Below are 17994 nucleotides of genomic sequence, written 5' to 3' on the forward strand. Positions count from 1 at the left end.
TTTTTTCCAATTTTATATTTAGATTTATTTGCAATCTGATCACAGCAGGAGACTGAAACAGCAGCCGAGTATGTTTAGATTGAACAAGTCTCACGCTGACAGCAGATAAGCCTTCCTGGCCTCACAACATTTGGTACTGCCAATGCACATGTATGACCAAGCTCATTTGATCAGTGCTGAGAAGTGAATCATCATCCTGGTTCTCGTAAGAAAGGGATCCCGCTCTCCTGTGCTCCATCCTGCCTTGCCTTGCTGCCACTGCCTGCCTTTACGCCTACGAGAGGGAACCGCAAGTCTCTCATCGTGCCATTTTGCATTCACTCTGCCTTCACCCTGCACTGCTGTGAGCAAGACATGCGGGACGAGGGACGCGGCCCCTGGGCTTGAACACGTGCACAGCGATCCAGGCCATTTTGCAGCCCACAAAGCTGAAGCTTTTGGTTCCCCCCTGCCCCAGACCGAGCCAGGAGGTTTCACAAACTCATCGAGGATGAGTGTTTCTCGAGGAATGTGGGGTAAATTGCCTATGTCGGTGATTTTTGGTTTGCTGCCTGCCTGTTGTTACAGGAGGGGTCTTCTGCCTGGGGTTTGCCCTCATTTGCAGCCGGGTGTGGGGATGATTCACGCTGTTAGAGCTGCTTGCTTTGCAGGTCAGGCTGGCTCTTTAGGAGTGCCACCACAGCAGAGCTTTTACTTCAAGTCTGGCAAAAGATACCATTTGTCCTGTTTATTTTTCCAGCTTTGGTGTTCATATGGATGGAATAGCTGGTTTCTGCCACAGGTCATCTTCCTAGCCACGAAGGCTTCCTGGAGCCGTGTAGGCTCCATACTTGGGCCCTTCAGTAGCTCTTTATAGCAGTCCTGCCTTTATTTCTCTCCGGCTTTTCTCTGGATTCGCTTATCTCCCAGTATATAGCTTGTGGGTGGTTTTGCTCGCTCTTTTGTACAACACAGACAGGGGGGGCAACTGCTGCATTGCAGGTCCCCTCTGCTCTTGAAGTCCCACTGAGAACAAGGTGAGGATGGAAACTGGACTTTCAACCTAGTTCAAAGAAGGGGCACTGCAGCCCCCAGACAGTCCCTGAGGAGTCAGGCTGTGTGCCATGGCACAAGTAGTTACATATCCAACACTCGGGCTGCGATTTCTTCATTTAGGTTTTGTGGGTACAATTCAAAGCCTGTGAAAAAGTCAAGATAGAGGGGAGGAATCCAGTAAAACATCCTCTAGCAAAAAGTAACTTCCAAGGAAGGACTTGCAAATGCTGGAGCTTTTCTCTGCCCTCTGCTCCACAGCCCCGCTTCCTCCGGGAAATCTGGCTCCCTTTGGATTTCCTTCTAGCGGCTGGTTTAAACTCTTTCTCACACACACTTCTCCATCCAGCCAGCTTCATCTGCTTTCCATTGCCTTCTTTCCGGGTGCTGGGTCTCCCAGCCAGGTACCCAGCACACCACCTCCCACCGCCAGTGAGCAGCAGCGGGACAGGGAGGGGAGCCAGCAAGGAGATCACACCTATCTCAGCTCCCTGCTAAAACCAGAGAAAGGGGAACACACCTGTGAAACCAGAGTGTACACAGATCTCCTGCCACAGCTGAAAGAGGAAATGAGTTGTGTCCTGTGTGTTGCTTTGCATGCAGCTATACAGAACTGGTGCCGCACCAAATTAAATGCCTGCAAGCAGACACATTTCATCGGTCACCACCAAGCCCAGATAGGGGCGAGCCATGCTGGAGCACTTGAGCGAGGTGCAGACACACACGTGTGCGCGTGCTAATGGAACGTACACCACAACTTGTGCTTTTTTCCCCCCTCTTGCTTGGGAAGTAGCAGGGAAAGTGAAGAGCATATTAATTGCATGTTTGCATATGGCAAGGATCCATGAATGCTGTGGTTTCAGTGAGCACCCTAATGCTATGTGGGGAATGAAAGGGAAGCCACAGAGCTCAGCGCTGCAATTATTATTCTTTCTGGGGTGAACTTTGGGCCCTCGGATAGATCTAAATAGGCCTTGCAAACAGGGAGTGAGTGACAGGCAGAGAAGCTGGGAATGCAAGACCTAGGGAAAGGAAAGCCTTGAATGCAGGACACCAGACCCTAGGCATATCCCTCCGTGGAATCCATTCAGCCTTCTGGGAAAGTGGCTGAGCTGCCTGCGGCAGGATTAGGTATGTCAGAAACGAAAGCCCCAAAACAGTAAATGGGTATTATAACAAAAGATGAGAACTGAAAACTCACCACTTTGAAGCTAACTGATAAAGGGGGAAAAATTTCTTTGTACCTCCTTCACTTCTTCATGGTGGGCTAGGAACGTTTCTTTGCCTTGTCACACACAGCCTGCCCTCCCTGCTCTACACCTGGGAAAGAGCAGAGACTCTCCCTGCCTTTTTTTTTTTTTTTTTTTTTTGTTCCTGTCAATCTCCCTGGAGAACCAGACAACTTTCAGGGTGACTAACCGAATGAAGAGTAACTTCAGTATGAGGGCATCTCCTTCCAGCAGTTTGTTAGCATTTGAAGATGCTGCAAATAACTCCCTTTCAGGAAACTCAGGTGAATGGGAAGCTGCAGGACAGCAGAGGAGGGTGGCTGCCTCTGCTTCCCATGCACTAATTTTTATTTGCTCTACTCTACTAGGCCAGCTTGCAAAAGGGACCCAGGCAGCCTTCAAGGGGCTGAAGACAGCCTGAAGAGTCATTCTGAGGGGGCTGTATTGCCTCATTTCTGTTTCCTACATCTCAAACCTTTTCCTAGGAAGGATGAGGGGTATAGCTGCACACTCCGTTTGACTGAATTTTACCCCAAAAAGATGCCTTGCATCAAGGAACGGGAAGCAGATGGCTTTGGTGCAGAAGGGAGCTGAAGAACTGCTGGAACAGGGCTAGCCAAGTCGGGGCAAGGAGACTGCAACAGCTCTGCTTTGCCACACTGCATGTGCCATACGGAGTCAATCCCAAACCCCCAGTTACCCGCATGATGACTAGGGGACAATCCCCAATGATTTGTGCTGCTTGACTCCTCAAGCACGGTGGAGAAGTCAGATGCTCCCACCTTGGCTACGTCCAACAGGATCTGTCCTGATGGCAGCCAAGCAGATCCGGCGCATGCAGGCTGATCGGGGGCATGGGGGGACAGCGTTCCCTGCCCTGCCAAGGGTTAAAAGCAAGGTCCGGATCCACAAGCAGTCCTGTAAGGAGAAAAGCACAACCCAGCAATTCAGGCATGTCTCACCCCTGTTCAAATGACATTGTTTCAGTGCTGTCTGCCTCGCCCCTCAGTGGTAATTACAGACTTTCACTACAGGGGAAAAAGAGACACGGCGGAGGAAACCTTCATTACAGACTTATCTCCTAGAGCAAAAGCAACCCCAGTGTAATGTCTGGGGCGCGTTGCCAGGATCAGCCACCAAAGCAAAATGCTTACATTTAGGACAAAAATAAAAGGGGGAGAAGTGTTAAGTGATTTGGGAAGATCAGAAGCCCACCGGGTTGGCTGCTGTACAGTGCTGGGTGTGGGGAGCACTTTGGAGGAACTGGAAAGCCGCCCTGGTTTTAAGTGGTGCGGTTTGCATCTTACATTCTTCCTTCCTTCCTCCTTCTCTGCATGCTCATGTCCCCTGCTGTCTGTGTGTGTCCCTTTGTCACCCCGGGTGAACACCAGCAGGCCGGGAAGGGATGTTTTTTCCCTGGGCCTCCCAGCTTGGTATTCCTCAAAGGGGCAGATAAAGCTGTAGGTGTCCTTGACTGACCCCTCTCCCCTTTGCACACCTAACTTATGATATACACTCAAGAATGGAGTTCTTCTCTCCAAAACTGGTGGCTCCTCCGCACCTCGTCCATATCATGGGGTGTCAAAGTGTCAGCTCTGTTAGAAAGGATGCAGGAGGGGTTTTCTTCCCAGTAGGACATGCCGCTGTTACATCCCACAACCCCTTCCTGTTGCTGTGGTGCATCTCTCGGGGTTGGCGTTGACCTGCCCACAGGTGGCTGACACCTCTGGCAAACGTGGTCTGATTCCTGCCGCTTTCCTCCTCACCCCAACTTTCTGTCTGCAAGTGACATCACAGGTCCAAGCTAAGTTGCTCTTCTTACCCCTGGGCATTCACACGCGTGAAACTGGGAACAGTCATCGCAGCACGGTTAGCTCAGCGTTTGTGGGAGAGATCATTTCAGCGACAGTTTTCCTGCAGAGCCCATTTTTGCTGCCGGTGGTAACACCTTGTTCTTGCAGGATCTGGGGTTTGATGCTGCAGTAGAAAGATCCTTCAAACCAATAGGCCTTGTTCCCAGGCAGCTAACGGCAAGGATGGGAGAGGACCAGGAGGAGAAAAGCATTCAATCAGATCGCTATTAAGATGTGTCTAGGGAACTGGCTGAATTTTAATTGTTCTTTCCTAGCCGGTGAGTGAGCACAGGAAAAGATTTACCTTCTGGCCTTTCCATTTGGGCATGTTGACATTTCCAGGCGGCACTTTCCTCTGATGGAGACGTTTGACGTCAGGTGGGCTGATTAAAGCCTGCAGTGCCTCTGACTCATTTGGCCACGGCCTGCGCAAGGGGATTTGTAACGTGTCTCTTCTCTTTCTATCACTCGTTATGGTTGGTTTTAAATAAATAAAGCTAAACTCAATTCACAACTTCAGGGAAGATGCAGCTCGGCTCAGGCTCAAATACGCATTGCCATGGCAACAGATGCTGTCACGCACACGCAGTCATGTCACTCTCCCCCTGCCCAAGCGGCGCACGGGGCTGGGGCTGGCTGCAGGAAGGCAGGGTGAAGCTGGCACTGCCTGTGCTGCTTGGGCATGCAGCCGCTCTTGGGAGTGGCCTACGCTGGCCTTGTGGCTCTCCCAGCCTCAGGAGAGCTCACCTGAGCCAGCTAGCCGCCCTCTTGCTGAGCAAGAACCACTTTGGGTAAGCGGGGTTTGCAGAGCTCCCTGCTTGACCGGCATTTCCAGGCTGAAAAGCCCTAGTGTGGCTTTTTTAACCTGCAAAAAGGAAGAGAGGGACTTCCCGGGTCAACAAGTCTCATACAGCTGCAGCCAAGCATGTAACGCAACCCTCTTCATGCACTGATTGAGCTCTGAAATAAAGAGATAAAAATTATCAGCTGCCTTCCAGAAGCCCCACTGAGCAAACCTCTCATGCTTGCTAGATAGATGCCTAGCAAGCAAACAGAGATGCAGAGAGATGTGGTTTCTCCAGCTGACTGGGGGGTAGATAGATGAGGCAAGGTAAAGCAAGGCAAAGCAAGGCAGTAGAGTCCCTGGTTCCTCCGTCCCAGAGTACCTGTCTCCTTGGCATGCCAAGCATGGTCCCTTTGGTGCTGCCGTGTCCTGTACAGCTCTTGATTCATCGGGAGCTTGAGTGTGGCAGCAGCCCAAAATGTGAAGCATGAAACGTACCCAGAGGTAGCAGCACTAAGGAAAAGGCTCTTTGAAGTGCTCAGGAACTCACCGCCCGCAGCACTGTGCCTGTGCATCTCTAACAGCCACTGGTGTACAAGAGAAATGGGAGGTTCTGGTTTGTGTGGCAAACGGGGCCAACAGCATTGCCAGGTCTTTCTTCCTCCAGACATCTCAGGACATTTACTGGTTTTCTTAAAGCCTGAGCACCTGGAGTCCTGGCAACGTGGAAGCTTCTCACTTCTCCTGCCTTTTTCTTAGGTGACTTCTGATGGTTGCAGGGAACCGGCTGAAGGGGCACTCCCCTGGCTAGGACACAGGTGGGCAAACCTAAGAAAACCATCATTTCCTGGTTTCAGTCCTATTATTTTTAGACCACCCCCATTGACCAAGCTCTGAATTACGGTTTTCGTTTTGGATCATGGGTGAGCACAACACACATGGGGAGGTACTGGGGTGCTCTCCCGCTGACCTGAGCTGCACCAAGAGGCAGCATATACGTTGGATACTTTGGAGGGGGCAGAAAACAACTTGAGCCAAGAATGCCGTCTCCTCACATAGATCACTAGGATTGGGGAACGATTCCTAGATGAATCGTCATTTTGTAGGTTTAATGCTTCCCAAGCTGGGGCACCAAGTCATTTTTCTACCACAGCTGATTTGAAATTAACCTTACCTCCTACCATCACTGGTAGGTACCCTGCCGCATCGGGGAAGTTAATAGCATGAGAAGAGTTTGAACATATGAAATGTTTCTATGACTGCATAGATAGAGCCACATTTCCATGACAAATCACTGAAATCTGAGAAATCTAATTTACAACACAAATTCCTCTCTTTTGTGTGTCTTTCCCAACTCAAATTCAAGTCAGAAGCAGTCTGGGTTCTGCAGTAACTCTAATCTAGCAAAACTGTGGGTGTAAGAGAGATGAAAAACAATTGCATGAGGTCTCCAGGGCTGGTCCACAATGACTCCAAACCCTAAATTGCTCATCCCTTGAGCATGGTTTACGACTGCAACAGATCCTGGCGGAGCTGTGTAACCAGCACTTAAAGAAAGGGGAGGCAGCAAGCCCTCCTGAATCAGTGGCATCTGTTCTGGGAAGGGCTGACTCAGAGACAGCCACAGCAAGAAGGTACTGAAACCCACTGTCTCCTCCTAGAAACAGAATTGAAGGTCACAAACTAAAGACCCCTGCAACCAGCGCTGGCCTCTGATTAAAAATAAATCCCTTTCATGCACAGACAGTGGTTTGAGAAGGGGACATACTGAGCTGTGGTGAAAGCTTGGAGAGCTGATGGCTGGGCATCTTGAAATGGAAACACAAATGGCATCAAGTCAGGTACAGCTCTATACCCTCAGACATTGGCATCAAGGTACAGGCGTGCTCCCTCCTCTTACACGTAACTTCTTTCACAGTAAAACTGATTTTTATGGTGCTTTCATCTGGGAGCAAATGTGAAAGCAACTCAGTCTTAGGAATGACGGAGATGAAAGGCTGCTTGGTGTCCTACCCATGCCACCTCTGGAGCCAGGAACATCATGGTCCTCTGTGGACAGTTGGTGCTTTGCCGCAGTACAAGCATCAGCATAAACCCCCCCACAGTGGGGGCTGCCACTGTCTCTCGCCAGCATGATAAACAAAACCAGCACCATGGTGTGGTCCTGCTACCCCTGTATTGTACTCTCAGGCTTATCAGACACCAGAAATATTTGGGCGCTTACAAGGCTCACTTCTTCATTTAAAATGCACTAGAGTAAATATTGGTAAAATACATTATATGGTTGGCTGACGTAACTTACTGCTGTCAGTTATAACTGAGAAGGAACTGCGAGGAAAGGATCCAACATTTATAGGGTGAAAACATCCTCTGTTATACCAAGCAAGGGAAGAGTATGGCTTGCAGCCCCCTGAACCCTTTGAAAAAGACAGGTTTTCATAAAGTACCTGAAGCAGGGGATTGAAAATGGAGAACTGTTAAAAAACCTCAGCACCCTAAACTCCAGACCAAACCAGAAATGTTCCTCATGAGCAGGTTAATATATAAATATACTTCACATCATATCTGTATTTCAGTGGAAGACCATTAAATTCCTGGGAAGCACCCAGTGCCAGCCCCTGGGATTGAGGCGAAGAGAGGCTGTGCCCTGAACAGCAGCTCTTACGATCCCATCAGAGACAGAAAATCTTGCAATATCCTACACAAATATTAATCCTGCTGCCTGCAGGTAGTTTTGCCTGGTCTTTTGCTGTCTGATCAATCCCATGTAAGTCACTCTTCCCTCACTGCAGGCTGCCATCCTCTTCTCCTTGACCAGATACCCAGTGGATTATTTTTGTCTTGGATCACATAGTCCCAATGTTACAATTACATGCTGACCTCAAAAACTTGCTTTTAAAATTACCCTTCTTTAGCAAACCCTCTGTCTAGTGGGTTGGGTGGTTTTCTTATTTTTTATTTTTATATCTAAATGGTTAAATAGTGGGTGTGGTTGAGGAAAGAGGAAGAGAAGAAAGAGAAAGAAGCAGACAGAGCAGGCAGTAGCAGGGAGGGTTGTGAGGGTCACAAGTGTCCTCCTCAGGATGGGGAAGTCCATGTGCTCCAGAGAGGAGACACTTGGGCTTCCTCTCTTTCCTCAGCAGCATCTTCTTCTGGAGGGTCGGTTCTCCTTGCTGACAAATGTCATTTCACCACAGAGACAGTGGCAGTCCGTCTTCCTCATCGCTACACCTAGGGACTTATTCCTGCAGCCACTACCTAAATCCAGAGACCCAACAAACCAGTGTCCTTCAAACATGGTGTGTAAACTCTTACTGATGTTAAACATTTTCTAAACAGAGGAGCCAGAAAAGCAACTCAGAAGTGCTCTGAAGGGCTTAAAGGCAAACAGGCCTGGACGGGGATAGGCAGCCACGACTGTAGAGGTGTATTCTCAGTAAAACCCATGTAGGATGGGTGTTACCTGTCCATGTTGCTGCTCAGCTGACAGTTCCATCAAATCCCTGCAAAACTTCACAGAGTGCACAGAAACCTCTTCAGGAGAGATGAGCATCATCTTTAAGGATGGAGAGTAGGAGGGAATAGGACACCAGACTGTCCTAGTGAGGAAAAAAAAGGAAGCAACTCACAGGCTGACAGGAGAAACTTCAAATCTGCAGCGACATCTCACACCCAGGGTGCACACACACTTTTTCAGTTTGCTACACACAGGGGTTTCCCTCCATGCTCTAAATAGCTTTAAAGTCCTGCTGAAAGGGTTTTAAGGCTGGCTGGAGCCACAGTGAATTGGCTCCAAGTGATACAAGGAGCTTTGGCTGGGCTGGGCTGGTTGTGAAAGCTGGCCTTTCGACGGCCTTCTGTCGCCTGGCCAGTGGCTGCTCTTCCAGCCACCTTGTGCTCGTAATGGTCTCCGTCTTCAGGCACGCATATTGCTTCCACACTGTTCTGCATACCTTATCTTCCTGTAGCCCTTTCTGCACACTGGCTGTGTCTCAGTCCCGACAGGGTGAGCTTCCATCGTGTCAAACCTCACCAACGAAAAGCCAAGAGTAGTACTTGCAGAGGAGACCTGCAAACAGTGCCCTGAGCTGTGGATATTTGAGAAGAAGGCATCTGTCACTCAGGTGAGTGAGCCTGTACCCCTGCTCTGGGTGGGGGTTCAATTGCATAAGACAGATCTGAACACTGTCAGACTGGACATGATCTCAGCATTTTTGGTAAAGTCAATGTTCCAGACGTTTGGGAGGGGACGGGCCTTTCCCCTTCACTCTTCCTGCAGCCCCCCTTGGACATAGCATCTTTTCCTCTTCTCCACTTCTACATGGTTGTGTTGGGGTGTCACAGAGCTGGCCTCACCCATGCCTGCAGTGCCTGCATCTTATGGTGGTTGAACTTATTTTTGGTTTGGTGAGGGGGTTTTTTGTTTGATTTGTTGAAATGCTTTTGAAGCCTGTGAAACTGAAATGGATGTGACACCTACTGGAAGAGACTACAGGCTGGTTAGCACAGCCCAAGCTGGGGCAGAAAGTAATACCAGAACTCCAGTTAAGTGGTACCTATAAATGCTGGCAAGGGACACGATGATGATGAATAGGCATCTGAGGACTCACCATTTCTCTCATTTGGATTTAAAAAGCCAAATCCACCTACCAACATTTGCTGAATAGTGTTTGTTTCACTGGTATCAGTCAGCAAAGACATCAGTCACAGCTATTCATCGCTGAAATAAAAAAATTCGAATTCCAAACTCTGCTCTTTTAATGAGCTCTGATAAATTTGCTCCCTTTTGCAGTCCTGGGGTCAATCAATTAGCAACTACCTAGGGAGAAGCTTAATTAAGCTCAGGTAACACAACAGAGGTTTCACCCCCTTGCCCTCCCTCTGTACACATCCTCCTTTACACATCTGGATAAAAGCTTCGCTGCAAAGCCTGGAGAGAGCAATCACTTCAAGCAGAGTCCCTGAGAGCACGTCTGAGCTCCCAAAAAGCATTGCAAACTCTTGCATCATGCAGATGCAGGAGAAGCCAGAGCGGCTAGGAAGTGAGAAGATCCACTCTGGCAGCTGCTGCCACGGGGATAGGGTGTCACTGGGAACAACAAAAGGTGTTTTTACTGAGGAAACGTGGTGCCATGAGTTATTAATCTTCTAGCAGAGGCAGGAATCCTAGGGCTGCTCTGATGGTGCTGCTCTTGCAGCAGGAGCGAGCCAGCCATTCAGGACTAGTCTGACAAATCTGGCTCCAGCTGCTCGGCTTTATTAACGACAGAAGCCCTCGAGGGGTGGGATCCAGAGGCATCACAGAGATTTTTTTTCCCCTTTCCTAAGCACAAAAGACAGAAGTGGAATGTAGCTGAGGAATGCTTTGCCCTTGGAAGGGATGTAATAAATCTCCTTGGATGTGATATTTGGTTTATTTTGTGGGAGTCATTCAAAAGGAAAATGCAGATTGTGGGGCTTAGTGCTCAGCCTATGCTGGCAAAGGATCCCCGACAAAGAATGTCCATTGGCAGGGAATTTCCTGACTTTGCAAGTGAGCAAACGCCTCTCTCTCGGTTACTCTAAAAGCTGCCTTGCTATTATATAAAAGGTTGCTAAAAGGCAGACTGTGATCGGTTCTTCTCCAGATCCACCAGAAGAAGGACAAGTAATAATCAGCTTGATTTGTGGGAGGAAAGATTTGGGCTGCGCTCAAGAAAGTGCTTTCTTCCCAGGAAGGTCTCCTGGGCCGCAGGGGGCTGCTGGGGAGGCTGCGGCATCCCGATCGCTAGAAGCCTTTCACGCACGCATCAGGCACTGCTTCTGGGTGACTCCACCTTGGAGAGGGGGGGATGGATGGCTTCAGAGACTTCCTGAAGTCCCTGCCAGACCTCTGGTGATTATTACTGTATGATTATTATTTAACAGTGGGAGTGCTGCCTTTGGGATAGGCGCTTAAGGAGGATTATTCCTGCACTGAAGGTCACTGGACCGAGGGGTAGGTTAGCAGGCAGAGGTCAGGGAAGAAGAAAACAGAAGGGAAATGATGCGCAGATGGACTTGATCTACTGCAGCAGCATGACAAAGAAAAAGCCCAAAGGTGACTTTGGACCTACCACAGAGCAAGATGAGGCTAGGCTCACTGACAGAGGTGGGCAGGGAGGAGGGAAGAGAGGAAAAGGGGGAAAGCCAACCGTATCCTGGGTTGCAAGAGCAGTGTGGTGAGCAGGTTGAGAGAGGGGATTCTCCCCCTCCACTCCGCTCTCATGAGACCCCCCTGCAGCACTGTGTCCAGCTCTGGGGGCACCAAGATAAGAAGGACATGGACCTGCTCGAGCGGGGCCAGAGGAGGCCATGAAGATGATCGGGGGGCTGGAGCACCTCCCCTGTGAGGACAGGCTGAGAGAGTTGGGGGTGTTCAGCCTGGAGAAGAGAAGGCTCCAGGGAGACCTTACAGCGGCCTCCCAGTGCTTAAAGGGGCTACAGGAAAGGTGGGGAGGGACTCTTGATCAGGGAGTGTAGGGATAGGATGAGGGGTAACAGTTTTAAACTGCAAGAGGGTAGATTTAGATTAGATATAAGGAATAAATTCTTTACTGTGAGGGTGGTGAGACACTGGCACAGGTTGCCCAGAGAAGCTGTGGCTGCCCCCTCCCTGGCAGTGCTCAAGGCCAGGTTGGACGGGGGTTTGAGCAACTGGTCTAGTGGAAGGTGTCCCTGCCCATGGCAGGGGGGTGGAACTAGATGATCCTTAAGGTCCCTTCCAACCCAAACCTTTCTATGATGACCTCTGGGGCCTCAGGTTTATCAGTGAACTCCTTGGGGAGGTCACGCCGGAGGCCAGTCTGATGGCAATAAGCCATCTGGAATCCCTAAACCAGGTTTAAAGGGGACCTGGTGGAAGAGGAGCACGCTGCATGGAGCCAACCACAGCTGCCTGTAGCAGTTCCACCCTTAAGGGAATCACCACAGTGGAAGGCAGAGGGGGCTGTCAAATATTCAAGATATTTTTAAATGGTAGAGACTTAGTTACTGCCAGTGGTGGTAAAGCCCCAGCTACAAAAAGCCCAATGCCCTTCCACCCACCTGTTCAGACAGGAGTGGGGTGTCCTGAGCCAGCAGAGCTGCCGTTAGAGCTGCAGGACGCCTGGGGAGAGGTGGAAGTGTGGTGCCTACACACAGAAACTGCCCAGGCTGCGCCCTTCTAAAAGCAGCTGAGTGGTGGCATCGCTGACGGAGGCCACAGCTCAGAGGAGTCAGCCACAAGCCATCGTCTGGTCACTCTGTTTATCGTCCAGAAATGCAATTTCGCTCACTCCGTCACGTTACTAGAGATTCCCCTTTCTCGTGTGTTTGTGAGAAGAGATGAAGAAAAGGCTACCATTAATGAGGAGATGTTTGTTAAGATTTTAATTTCCTAGAAGAGGGGGTGTGTTTGCAGCGCTCAGTGGAGAAGATAAGGCCCCCACCATAGATTTTAAGAGTCCTTCAGGTCCTTGCCTGCCATTGTCACCTGCTGGAAATGACATGTTTTCAATGTTTCCTTTCTTGTCAGGGACCACAAGTATCTTCTGCTCTGCTCCCCATGTTTTCACAGGGAGAGGAGGTGCCCGTGTAAAGTGAGTGACCTTATCAAGAAGTTAGCAGGCTTGGGTTATTACCAGAGCTGGACTAAGCACTTTGCTGCTGTTATCATTGCTATTGATTTTACATTTATAGAGAGCTGCAAATTTACACAGTGCTTAATAAACACAAAGTTTCCTGGACTACAACTAGTGATAGGAGAATTGGAAGGCCTTTTTTAAAAAAAACCCCACAATTTAAAAAAAAACAATTACATGATATTTCTACGTTATTTTTTCCACTACAGTAACAGGCTGAAGATTAAAGGAGTTGCTGCCACACTCCTGTACGGCCACACACATCAGGACGTTGCGAGAGCAAATGGATCTAACAGCCTCCCAGACAGAATGGCAATTTTATACCACTTACCCCACTGACATCATCCAAAGTTTTGGACCAGCAGGCGACCTTGGGTTCTACTCCTGCTGTGCCACTTAAAATCTCACCCAAGTTTTCCAAAGATGCAGCATTTTCCTCCTGCAAGAGTATGGCTGTGAGTATCAGACTGGGCTAGTACATGGGATATCGCTGGACTGAGAGGTACCTGTGAGCAGAAAAGTCAAGTAATGTAAGATAGGTGAATTAATTCCCTCAGGGCACAGCACCATTATCAGCACATATATTTTGACTCTAGAGAAATTGTTTGTTCATCAGGTTAAAAATGAAAACCTTTAGGCTTAAATCTTTGTGGGCGTTTAAAGAATGTTTTTTCTAAAGGGACCTCTGAGAGCAGGATTAATGTCCCCTTGTCCCCCCACTGTACATCCAAAAGTATCACTTTGTGCAACACTTTGTGGCAGAGACATAAAAGAAGGAAAAGGAACAGCAAACAACCACAGGGACAGGGAGGTTGGAAGATGCAAGGAGAGTGGAAGTCATGCAGCCTTGAAGAAAGGGAACGGAGCACACGCTGAACCCAAATAATCTCTGACGAATTAAAGAGGTGGGTTGAACGATTCCTGGATGAAAGCACTGGGTTAGGCCTCAGGAGGATCCGAGTCATCACATATTGGTGCTCAAAGGGGACTAGAGACAGCAGTGAGGTTAAGGCCAGTGTTTGGGAAGCACTCAGGTGAGTGGAAACAAACACCTGAAGGTGATTTTTGGAAAATAAAACAAAACAAAAAAGACTTTAAATGCAGTGATGACATGTGCCCAGGCCGTGCTATGGCAGAAAGTCTGGCAGGAAATTCCCGTGAGGTACACGCTCCCTGGAGGTGGGAATATCCTCCAGGAGTTTGGGTCCTCTGCTACGAGTTCTGTCTTCAGCTCCTCACAAGGAGTTAAAGTTCTGCCACTCTTCGCTCACTGCTTTTGCTCTAGGTCTGGCTGTAAACCGAGGCATACTGCTCACGCAGTTTACCTTGGCAGGCCACGAACGTCCTACTGCTGGCTACAGGGTGTGGCCGAGAGTGCCCAGGCCCTTTCTGCACAGCTTCTCCAGATCCTCGCGAGGCTGGCGTGGACGAACAGCCCAGCCTTGGAAAATATTATCATCTCCCGGAGAACACTGGTTCTGAGCTGTACACAAAGGAAGCCACGCTGCACTCGGGGAAAACTGAAATGAACAGCTGCGTGAAACTCCCTGGGCTCTACACATGGAGAAAATCTCGGCTTTTGAGTTCACCTGAGAATATTCTCTTACATCTTAGCCCTGACACTCTGCTTTCAGCCCAGTACCTGCCTGTGTGCCATAGTGTTCCCTGATTTCTATTTTTGGAGTGCTGGGCACATGTGGATGAAGCATATTTATTTGTCTCCCTCTTCCACCAGACTATCCCAAAATACCTGACAAGGCATTAACGGCTTGAGACTCCAGGGTCCCACAGCAGTATTTTCTCACCAAGTATTGCTTCGAGCGAGGACGCTGAAGCAGGTTTGAAGCCCTTTGGCCTCACTTCAGGCACACCCAAGCACAGCTCTGCAAGGCCACCTGTCCCGGTTATCTTCCTGAACCTCTCACACAGAGGCCAAAGGCATTGTCTGGTTCTACGTCAGGATCACTCAGGGAATTACATACTGATATGTATGATTTTTTCCTCTCTATGCTGCTGCAGCTCTTAGCAAAACAATCGTGAGGGCTAAGCCACGGTGGTTCTGCTGTGCAGAGTGTTACCGCAGAGTCCTTGCCAGTGCTCTCCACAGAACATTTCAACTTCACTTTAACCCACCATTGCTCCATCTGTACATCTCAATGCATCTGCCACGCACATATAATGTGATTCAATTTCATCTTGGAGTTTTTCTACATGGGCCAGTAGATATCAGAGTCTGAGTATACGAGTTATTTTCAGCTCGTCTGTGACATCCAATTCCACCCACCAGGCTTGCAGAGATATATAAATCATGGAGGTGTCTAAAATAACAGGCCCTGAGGAAACATCTGTCACCTCCAGAAGCTTGTGAGGGAGGAGGATGAAGCATTCAACTCAGCAACTTACTGAATTTTCTTTTAGCTCCAAGAAAGCAGAGCAGCAAGACTCTCTGACACAGCCCAGATGCCTTGGCAGTTACATTTTCACATTGCCTTCACACTGCATTTGACCTGTGAATGTAACGCAGGCAATACAGAGATGCTCAGCAATTTGGATGACATTTGTGCCACCTCGCCTTTATCTTCAAAAGGAACTGACTGCTTCAATTCCTTTTTGTTTCTGGATTTTTTCCCCAAAATTGACTGGCTGTTTGGCCTGAAAGAGCTCAAACAAATGAATTCATGACAGTCCTTGATTAGGACTAAACTGTGATACAGGAAAGCTTTGCTTGTGTTTTGCTTCATTTGTATCTCTGTTCCCCCAAGACTCCCTGTTTCCCTAGGCCTCTTTGTCCTTTTAGGTAACATTAAGACGCTTGTTAGGCTTCCTACATAGATCACTGATAACCAAGACTCAAGACCTTCAATGGACCCTTAGACAATTCCTGGAATGTGCAAACTAAGATAGGAGGGACTCAAATAAAAGGATACAGAGACCCTGTAATGAGGAGGATGATTTTTACTGATTTCAGAAGAAGATGACACATGGACTTTACTTCACAGCACATGCTCTAGAAAGAAGGTCAACTAGTGAACACCATGAGGAAGACTATTTACTTCTTCCCTCGACCACCAAAGACCCCCAATAAAACTTAAGACACATACTCAAAAGGGTGTCAACTTATGTAAATGAATTCTGAGAACTCATTATCATAAGACAACCCTTCCCAGGAAATCTAATGAATATATATGATTTTTATGTGTGTAAACTGATGTCCCTTACTAACTCGGGAGAGCCCTTATGGAATCCCCAGGGCGACCCCAGCTCTGCTAATTAAGAATACCTGCTTAACAGTAAAAAACTTTACTGTTGAGTCAATTTGTTTCAGGCCCTTTGCACCCGATCTCTTAATCAAAGGAACACAGAATCTGCTGTGCTGGAACCTACTGATGGCTGCTCTAGTCCTGAAACCTGCCACCTCCCGCGCTGGTGAAGAACGTGGGCCAGCGCCTTGCGTATCCTACAGCTATTAACCTTTTTACACAAAAAATCAGGGAGCTGAGAAGTTATATTTGCGCTCTCCTCCTCTCTTTTGAAGTGATCTCATCTTCTCTCTTGGATCTCAACTCCGCTCGTTTTTTGCTGCTCTTCATAGTGGAGAAAACAGCAATGGGGCAGCGGAAGAAGAAGAAAAAAAAGGCAAATTACACTGTATGGAGTGCTACTTCCAGGGTGAATGTTGGCAATTTGTGAAGCATGTAGGTTTTGGAAAAAGGAAAGCAGAAGACAGATGGTGCTGCTCTCCTTATGCTGGCAGAGGCAACCACTGGAGAGGAAACAGGGCCTGGCTCGGCTCGCAGGGCTGGGGAAGGCAGGATCCATCTTGGCTTGCCGCACTCACCTCGCTCTGCACCAGGCACCTGTTCTCCCTGCCCCGGGGGTGCAAATCGCGGAACCCAGCCCCCTCCCACCTCACCTGACAAATATTTACGGTGCGTGGAAATGTTACCGCGGGCGAGCGGGTCCAGCGCACGCCGCCGGGCAGACCGCGGCCCAGCTCAGCCCAGGGGCCTGGCCCCTGCCAAGAGGCCGCTTTGCCCCGGGACTGCGGGCCGGGAGCTCGGCCGGCACCCCCTGCTCCCGCCTCCCCTGCCGGGGCCCAGCTCCCTCAGCGCCGGGGCCGCCATGAGGCACCGCCCGCCCCCGCCCCGCACGCGCTGACGCGGCCGCGGCGCCGCGCGCGCAACGCCCGGCCCGGCCCGGCCCGCGGCGGTGCTGCCCCCTGGCGGCGGGCGGGCGGCGCTGCCGCGGCGGTGCCCGCGGCCGTGCCCGTGGCGGTGCCCGCGGCGGTGTCCGTGGCGGTGCCCGGTCTCCGCGCCGCAAGCGCCGAGCCGCGGCTCCCCGCCCCGCACCCCCTCCGCCCTTGTCTCTGCGGCACCTCAGCACCGGGGAGGTGATGGCAAACCTGAGGGGGGGGAAGAGGGGAGACGGCGCCGGGCGGGCCCGGGCAGCACCGGCAGCGCGAGGCCGGCAGCACCCCACACGGCCGCCAGGGGGCGCCGCCGTCGCGGCCACGGGGGAGGAGGGCGGAGCCGCGACCACCGCCATGAGCCCCGTCCCGCCGGCCGGTTCGTTCCTAGAATAAAGGAAGGGGGCCGGTTCCCATTGTTTTTCCAGGAGGAAAGAGTTGGCCAAGTCACGTAAAGCTGCGCCGCCTGCCTAAGGCCGGGAAGAGCGGTTTTCTCTGAAGGGCCCGAAGCGTTTGAGCTTAGCGCCTCGGAGGTGAAGAGCCGGGCTTAAACCTGCCACAGCCCTCCTCCCGAATTGGCCGTTTCAGCAGAGAGATGCTCCCGCCGGGGATCTCCTCCCCTGCATTTCAAAGCAATGTAATGGTAGAAAAGTCCTCAAATGCTTGCTCGGGCTTAGGGACCAACTCTTCAGCTCAAAATTTACTGGTTTTTACTAAGCCATCCAAGAGGGAAATTGTCCTTGGGGGACGCAGGACGGAGGTGATAGTAAAGCTGCCTCTCATAGCAAGAGGTTTTTGCATAGGGGATCCTATACATCTTTGTATCATTGTACGGATATATGGGCACCAGCCTTATATGAATGCCAAGACATGTCCAAGATGCAAATCACAGAATCATCTCGGTTGGAAAAGACCTTGAAGATCATCCAGTCCAACCACTAACCTCACACTGACCGTTCCCAACTCCACCAGATCCCTCAGCGCTGGGTCAACCCAACTCTTAAACCCCTCCAGGGATGGGGACTCCACCACTGCCATGGGCAGCCCATTCCAACACCCAACAACCCCTTCTGTAAAGAAATGCTTCCTAATATCCAGTCTAAACCTTCCCTGGCGCAACTTGAGGCCATTCCCTCTTGTCCTGTCGCTTGTTACTTGGTTAAAGAGACTCATCCCCAGCTCTCTGCACCCTCCTTTCAGGTAGTTGTAGAGGGCGATGAGGTCTCCCCTCAGCCTCCTCTTCTCCAGACTAAACAACCCCAGTTCCCTC

The 17994-nt window shown here is 50.1% G+C and overlaps 1 long non-coding RNA gene across 2 annotated transcripts; it reads right to left on the reverse strand.

The window, feature by feature from the left end:
• On the reverse strand, positions 1-13016 carry LOC141943107 (uncharacterized). 2 transcript variants are annotated; one of them, XR_012628849.1, is made up of 2 exons: positions 12870-13016; positions 1-5074 (listed from the first exon to the last, which is right to left on the reverse strand). It is a non-coding gene; the product is annotated as an uncharacterized LOC141943107 (long non-coding RNA). The 2 variants fall into 2 exon arrangements; XR_012628850.1 differs by lacking the exon at positions 12870-13016 and adding an exon at positions 8362-8488.
• Positions 13017-17994: the final 4978 nt, after the last annotated feature.

This window comes from Strix uralensis, chromosome 4, assembly GCF_047716275.1.
Source record: "Strix uralensis isolate ZFMK-TIS-50842 chromosome 4, bStrUra1, whole genome shotgun sequence".
Lineage (NCBI taxonomy): Eukaryota > Metazoa > Chordata > Aves > Strigiformes > Strigidae > Strix > Strix uralensis.